General features: G+C 35.4%; 1 non-coding gene across 1 annotated transcript; it reads right to left on the reverse strand.

Moving 5' to 3' along the window:
- Positions 1 to 1755: 1755 nt before the first annotated feature.
- LOC115721902 (uncharacterized) lies at positions 1756 to 8180 on the reverse strand. Its single transcript, XR_009684280.1, has 2 exons — positions 7752 to 8180; positions 1756 to 7164 (listed from the first exon to the last, which is right to left on the reverse strand). It is a non-coding gene; the product is annotated as an uncharacterized LOC115721902 (transcript).
- Positions 8181 to 8903: the final 723 nt, after the last annotated feature.

Consider the following 8903-nt stretch of genomic DNA (forward strand, 5'->3'; position numbering starts at 1 on the left):
CAAAAGCATTGACCATCCAAATCATGTTTGCAAGCTCAATAAAGCTATCTACGGGCTAAAATAGACACGTCGCCCCTAGTTCAACAAACTAAAAACTTACTTAGTAATTGGAGATTTCACAACTCAAGGGCTGACACATCTCTTTTTTTTCACAAAAAGAAAGAACAAACTCTTACTTCTCCTTGTATATGTCGATGATATCCTAATTATTGGAGAAGACATTGCTTAAATCACCAAGTTTATAACTGATCTAAATTCACAGTTTGCCTTGAAAAATCTAGGCCCTGTTAGTTACTTCTTGGGCTTTGAAGTCACCAGAAACTCAACTGGGATGTATCTCACTCAATCAAAATTCATCAGAGATTTACTCAGCTCAACAAACATGACAGATGCTACCCCAACTCCCACTCTTATGGTCCAAGGTACCAAACAATCAATATCAAGTGGCAGACCCTTAACAGATCCCACCCTATATAGAAAAGTAATTGGGGCATTACAATATCTCACAATGTCCAGACCAGACATCTCCTTTTCTGTCAACAAACTCTCTCAATTTTTTAAAGCTCCCATTTTTGAGCACTGGTTAGCTTGCAAAAGAGTTCTTCAATATTTAGTTGGTACCTGTGATCTTGGTCTCCACTTCAAGCCATCTTCCAACCTTTAATTAGTGGCTTACTCTGATGCAGATTGGACCAGCTCAGTACATGATAGGAAGTCTACCTCTGGTTACTGTGTATATCTCAGAGACAACCTAATTCACTCGTGTTCTCATAAACAAACAATTATTGCTTGCTCCAGCACAGAGTCAGAGTATCGAGCTATTGCCTTAGCTACAACTGAGCTGATCTGTTACAATCTTTGTTCACATAAATTTGATTGTCTAGTCTTTCTTGCCCTATTCTATGGTGTGACAATCTCGGGGCTACTTGTCTTACTTCGAATCCTGTTTTCACGCCAGAACCAAGCATATTGAAGTTGATCTTCATTTTATCAGGGATCGTGTTGTAACGTCCCAACTTTAAGCCTCCATTGGGTCCTTGCACCCACGGAATGAGTGGCTCTTATACACGAGTATGTCACTCTGGCTGCTTCATGGACTGATGACTGACCCTACAGACCAACACGAGTGTTTCCAGCGTGCTTTTCCTCACTTGCACGCTTCCCAAGAAAACTTTCTAGAAGGTCACCCATCCTGAAATTACTCCAGGTCAAGCACGCTTAACTGTGGAGTTCTTTCGAGATGGGCTACCGAAAAACAAAATGCACCTTGTTGATATAGGTAGTACCAATAAATCCATTTAAGCTCTTTTCAACTGTGTATTCCCATATCTACACAGCCTCAGAATCATCCCACTTGACCTTCCCCAGGCGATGTGGGATTGCACAGCTTACCAGGTAGTTTCCCTTACGGATCACGGGACTACTGACTGTCACAATCATCCCCCCTTACGGGGTTTGACGTCCTCGTCAACCACACTTTCAGCTGGGTCAAGGCTTGGATACCATTTGTAACGTCCCCACTTCAAGCCTCCATTGGGTCCTTACACCAACAAAATATTGGCTCTTATACACGAGTACGTCACTCTGGCTGCTTCATGGACAGATGACTGACCCTACAGACCAACACAAGTATTTCCAGCATGCTTTGTCCTCACTCGCACGCTTCCTGGGAAAACTTCCCAGAAGGTCAACCATCCTGAAATTGCCCAAGGTCAAGCACGCTTAACTGTGGAGTTCTTTCGAGATGGGCTACCGAAAAACAAGATGCACCTTGTTGATATAGGTAGTACCAATCAATCTATTTAAGCCCTCTTCAACTGTGTAGTCCCATACCTACACAGTCTCAGAATCATCCCACTTGACCTTCCCCAGGCGATGTGGGATTGCACAGCTTACCCGGTATTTCCCCTTACGGATCACGGGACTACTGACTGTCACAATCACCCCCCCCTTACGGGGTTTGACGTCCTCGTCGACCACACTTCCAGCTGGGTCAAGGCTTTGATACCATTTGTAACGTCCCCGCCTCAAGCCTCCATTGGGTCCTTACACCCACTGAATGAATGGCTCTTATAAACGAGTACGTCACTCTGGCTGCTTCATGGACTGATGATTGACCCTGCAGACCAACACGAGTGTTTCCAGCGTGCTTTGTCCTCACTCGCACGCTTCCCAAGAAAACTGTTGGAAATTATTTTACCAGGATCTTAGATCTACTCACAAGTATGTTGATTAACACCCTAAATATGAACTTCTAAAACGATCATGAAATAAACACATATAAAGTATTAGAAACCTTACATTGGGTGCAGCGGAATAATATGACTCCTTCCGTTCAGATCTCTAACCCTTGTATCCTTTCTGTCGCAGAGTATTATCAAGATCTGAACCTGGATCTCTTTCTCTCCTTCTTTAGTGCTGAAACTCCTTCTTGTTGAAAGTCTTTCTTCACGATCTGCCTCACTATGATTGAGGTATCACTTGCTGTGTGTGGGCACTACTCTAATCACTAAATGGTTCGAAATTCAAGAGGGAAGAAGAGAGTTTAAAGTGGCGGCTAGGGTTTTAGAAAGAGAAGGCTCAGGTTTTTCTTTTTGAATGAAAGTGTAATTTTCCTGAAGCCTTCACTATCTATTTATAGCCTTCCACTAGGGTTAGGTTTGAATTATTTGACATTAAAATAATGAAAATATCAGATGATAAAGCCTATAAAAGTGGCCGGCCTAGGCAATGTGGATTTGGGCCTCACTTTTTGCAATTTTGCCGTTTTATCATTTCTGCATCTCATTTTCTCAAAAACGCCAATTTTCAAATTCAACTATTTAAATGCCAATTCTAACTATTTAATAATTATAAATAATTATTAAATAATATTGTCATTTATCATATTTATTAATTGAACCATACAGAGTATCATAATTAACAAATATGCCCTAAAAACTCTTTCTTTACAATTTCGCCCTTACTTAGTGAAAAAATTCACAAATATACATAGTCTAATTTGAGAATTATAATTGATTAATCAAAACCAATTATATGAGTCTTACAAGCAATATTATCTCAACTAGTGGGGGGACCATGGGTCTATATAACCGAGCTTCCAATAAGCAGATCAAGAATTTATAACCTAAATTCACTGACTTATTAATTCTTCGTTGAATCCACGCATAGAACTTAGAATTGCACTCTCAGTATATAGAATGCTCTATACGTTCCACCATATAGACACATCATTAGTTATCCATTGTTATAATCCTAATTTGATCAATGATCCTCTATATGAATGATCTACACTGTAAAGGGATTAGATTACCGTTACACCCTACAATGTATTTTATCCTTAAAACACTTAACCCCGTATAAATGATATTTCAGCTTATGTGAAATGAGTACTCCATCATTTATTTTCGTTTAGTCAAGCTCGAAGGAGATCATCCTTTACTTATATTCGCCAGATAGAAGCTATAGATTCCATGTTTATGTTAGCGCTCCCACTCAATTGCACTACCGTGTTCCCAAAATGTACGTATCATCCTAACCCAAAATTAGGCTTAACTAACAAATCAAAGAACACGAATAACCTCTTGAGATTGAGCCTAATCATAACAGGATTAAGATCATTTGATCTAGGATCAACTAGGCGATATTGACTTGAATAGATATTACGGTAAGTTTAATAAATCTAAGTCAAAGTTCAATATCGGTCCCTTCCGATGCATACTCCATGCATCCAACCTGAGCTTTACTTTAACCAATGCTCTGGAAAGAACTAGCATTTCTCCAAATGCAAGTAAACTCTGTTGTAGATTATCATATCAGTAAAACCCTGTGTCTAATAAATCTAGAAAACTTTATTCACATAGTCATGTTTACTTTCCAATATGTTGACAACACAATATACAGGATCAAGTATGTGAAAAGGGTTTTAGATGAATTTATAAATCAAATAGACAAGCAATTGATAAGATGAACCAAAACATACACAAATGAATGAAAAATACTTTTGTTTCTTTATTGATGTTGAATAAAATAGATTACATTGAAATGGAGTTTTATTTAGGGCATAAAACCCAACAAAAACTTCTCAAGAGGTCACCCATCCTGAAATTACTCCAGGTCAAGCATTTCGAGATGGGCCACCGAAAAACAAGATGCACCTTGTTAATATAGGTAGTACCAATAAATCCATTTAAGCTCTCTTCAACTGTGCAGTCTCATACCTACACAGTCTCAGAATCATCCCACTTGACCTTCCCAGGCGGTGTGCAATTGCACAGCTAACCCGGTGTTTCCCCTTACGGATCACGGGACTACTGACTCTCACAATCACCCCCTTATGGGGTTTGATGTCCTCGTCGACCACACTTTCTTCAAAGCACACTGGAAACACTCGTGTTGGTCTGTAGGGTCAGTCATCAATCTAGGAAGCAGCCAGAGTGGCGTACTCGTGTATAAGATTCATTCATTCCATGGGTGTAAGGACCCAATAGAGGCTTGAAGCGAGGACGTTACAAATGGTATCAGAGCCTTGACCCAGCCGGAAGTGTGGTCGACGAGGACGTCGAACCCCGTAAGGGGGTGATTGTGACAGTCAGTAGTCCCGTGATCCGTAAGGGGAAATACCGGGTAAGCTGTGCAATCCCACATCGCTTGGAGAAGGTCAAGTGGGATGATTCTGAGACTGTGTAGGTATGAGCTACACAGTTGAAGAGGGCTTAAATGGATTGATTGGTACTACCTATATCAACAAGGTGTATCTTGTTTTTCGGTAGCCCATCTCGAAAGAACTCCACAGTTAAGCGTGCTTGACCTGGGGTAATTTTAGGATGGGTGACCTCCTGGGAAGTTTTTCCAGGAAGCATGTGAGTGAGGACAAAGCACGCTAGAAACACTTGTGTTGGTCTGTAGGGTCAGTCATCTGTCCATGAAGCAGCCAGAGTGATGTACTCGTGTATAAGAGTCATTATTTCGTGGGTGTAAGGACCCAATGGAGGCTTGAAGCGGGGACGTTACACGTGTTCTTGCAAATTAGCTTGACATAAGACACATCTCTGTTGAACATCAAATGGTAGACCTTCTCACCAAACCTCTTCCTATACCACAATTTGAGTAATTTAGGTCCAAGTTAACACTTAGGAATCCTAGTGTAACTTGATAGAGGGTGTTAGGACTTATTATTCTTTGTATATTAGTTAGTTAGTTGGTCTTTTAAACTACTTTGTAACTAATTGTAAAAGTTGTTTAACAGCTTATTTGATTAGTTTTCTAACTAATTCTGTCACATTATTTATTTGATTGTTCTACATAAATAATAGTCTCCTCCCTCACTTGAGGTTGAGCTTGATTCAGTCTTTTTCTTTCTCTTCTTGTTCTTTACTTCTCTCAATTTCTTGATTCTCTCAATCTCAACAATATATAACTCACATATGTCACATGTTATATGAGATATATTTCTCTCATATATATACATATACTAATATGTTATAATCTCAATTATAATTTTATATATCTCTATTTATAATAATATAATATACACATATCTATCATATATATTAACATGTAAAAAATCTCTACCAAAATATCATATCTCATCATATGAATATATTAATATATTAATATCAAATAAATAGTATATCACAAAATAAATCCACCATGCTTACCCATGGATGGCTTGAATCTCTTATCACATATTTTTTTCTCATGATCCTAATTGATGCTCTCCCTCATGGATAACTTTGTTTGATTGTATGACCTCCATGACAAGTCTTTTAGAAAGAAGAATATGCCATCAAAATGACTTTTAGATTGTTGGAAAATGTTCTCATTACAAGAGGGAATAGGAAGATTAGAATCAAAATACTCAAATTACAAATAAAAATATTACATCAAGATTACAAAAAAGCTAGAGAAAAAGAAGAATAGCACGCAATAAGCTTGACCAAGACCCAAGGGCCTTTGTCCTAAAAGTCATTTCCTCCATCATATGGACACTTAGGAAAACTCTAGAAATGCTCTTAAGGATTTATCAAGCCTTATATGCTCATCATAGTGTCTAAGGATGAACATATCATCACAAAATTCTAGCCACAACAAATAATTTCAACTACATCTCTCACAAGTGAGCAATATGATATCTATTTATAGAGTTTTTACTCCCATATGAACAAAAATGACCACCATAAAACCATTGGATGTTGCCAATTATAAATTGGCCGTTTACAGTGTTAATTGGGTGATTTGGATGAGTTTTGGGTTGTTAAAAAGACTCCCATACTTTAAAAAACGTATGCACTTGTATGTTAAAAAAAGTAAGTAGTTACTAGTTACTATTTTATCAACTTTGACCGATTCTTTTCCAAAATGTTTCAAATCACTTTCACTTGATTTTGATTCATTTATACACTTTATAAATGAATAAATCAAGTCTCCAACAGCTATATTTTCAATAGTTATCATTCATAAACAATTAGTAAGATCTTTTACTAATTTAAAGGCAAAAAAAAAAAAGAAGTAAATTTACATATTCAAGTTATCATCAAATTAAAGGATTTGCAACTCCTATTTTATGATCATTCTACACACATTTTGTAACTTTATAATATATGTTACAATTTGACATCATAATAATTTATCACACTTAATTATTTAATCTAAACATTATATATATAAAATAATATAACAGTCGATGCACCATAATTAGTAGCCAAAAGAAATTACATAAGGTATTATTTTTTGTAGAAAAAATTATAATTTTACGTTTAAAGAATTCTTTTTACATTTTTATGGTTTTCCACAGAAACAACATGAAAACAACAAAAAAACTACATAAAACTAACAAGAAAATAACATCCAAATAACATCAAAACAACAACAAAAAATTAACATGAGTACAAAATAAAAAGACCGTATTTTCTGTAAATAAAATCAAAAAAAATTGTAAAAATGTTTAAAATTCAATTAAATCATATTTTTGTAATTTTTTTGTTATTTTTGTGTATTTGTGAAATAATTCCAAAAGATAAAAATAACTGAAAACGAAGTTGATATTAGTTATAAGGTAATATGCTTGTTAATTAACACGAAAATTAAAAAAAAATACCAGATCGGGGACTGAAAGAAAAAGTGCTTTAGAGATTCCTAAAGAAACACAATCCACTAGAGCCCCTGCAAAACATAAAAGGATTTTAAGAACAATAACTACTTCGCAAGATTCCAACTTTTTACTTAGTAGAAAAAAATTAGCACATACAAAAAACAACTAAACTCATTGTTCTAATTATAGAATATTAAATACTCAAATTAATTATGATGGTCATAGCATTTAATTTGGTACATTTTGCCACAAATATATTATTGGGCACTTAGACATATTTGTCACAAACAGATCTAATGGTACCAAATTGTACTAAAACATATACAAAAGGTAACTTTTATAAAAGTAATAAGCATTTTCGTCACTAATATCTTCTTTAAAGATCCATGAAACAGAGGATCACTTAATGAAAACAAACCATCCTTTTCAAAAAAGAAAAAAATGAAAACAAACCAGAAACTGAAATAGTTGTTGCTCCTTCAATATTTACTCTCTTCACAACTAGAGGATGACCATATGTGCAATGACTTACAGCTGATCTTTCTCTGTATATTATACAATATACACACACGCAAGTAAATAGTGGTCATGAGCTAGAAGAATGAGTTCGGTTGACCAACATGGTCCTGTGCTATATATGAAAATTAATATAACTTACGAGTCAGGTGCACAAACTTGAACAACATAGCGACTAGCCGAGACTAGAACTTGAACCAGAGCTAGCGATCCCGAGGCACCAATGCCGTCGTCATTCGTAACCATGATCACCGGCCTATTACCGGAGATCAAACCGCCATTTTCCATATTTTTCCAGCTGAAGAAGAAGAAGAATTTAACAAAAGTAGTAAAATAAAGATGTTTTATAAATATATGTACACGACCTCAGCCCATTGGCTTTTTATGTTCTTTGACGTAACCATAAATCTGATTCATTAGATATATAGAACACGTATGAGTCTATGACCATTAATTTCGACGTTGGTTGGAAGATGCTTCGAATTTCATAGTAAGATGACATTAATTGTGGATAAGCTTGCTACCGAAGAAAACACATAGAAATTTCTTATCTTTGTTTTGTTTGTAGGAAAGACAAGGGTCATCTTCCAATTACTTTTTCGTATTTTTTTTAAATGAATTTATTATTGTTAGATTTCTATAAGTAGCCAATGATAATATCTAAGTGAAGATTAGATCATCTCTAATGGAAGATTTAAAATTTGTGCTAAATTTGTCACAAAAAATGAGTTTGTACTATATTTTACCTATTATTTACAAATATGCTCCAATACACAAAATGTAAAATAAAGAAAAATTAATTGATTATATTAATGGTTATTTCATATTTTAATATACAAAACTTATTATTTTTTATTCTTTTATTATTTAAATGCTAATTAGGATTTTTGGCCCCTAAACTTTGACATGTACCAAATCATGCCCCCTGAACTTTTAAGGTCGTGAAAAATGCCCCCTGAACTATTGAGATTGTTCGATTTAAGGACTTTTATCTAATTTCATTCAATTTTACTATTTCAGTGATTGTTTATGTACTAAATCATGATCCCCAGGCTTAAATATCTACCAAATCATGCCCCTCGAACTTTGACATGTAGTAAATTATGTCCCTTAAATTTTCATCCATGTTAGACTTTTTTACTAAAATTGGAAAAAAGTCTTTAAATCCAACAATATCAATAGTTCAGAGGGTATTTTTAACGACCTTAAAATTTCAGGGAGCATGATTTGGTACATGTCAAAGTTCAGGGGGCGAAAAATCCTAATTAGCCTTATTTAAATAATAGTAATATGC

The sequence above is a fragment of the Cannabis sativa genome, chromosome 9 (assembly GCF_029168945.1).
Source record: "Cannabis sativa cultivar Pink pepper isolate KNU-18-1 chromosome 9, ASM2916894v1, whole genome shotgun sequence".
In the NCBI taxonomy this organism is placed as follows: Eukaryota; Viridiplantae; Streptophyta; class Magnoliopsida; order Rosales; family Cannabaceae; genus Cannabis; species Cannabis sativa.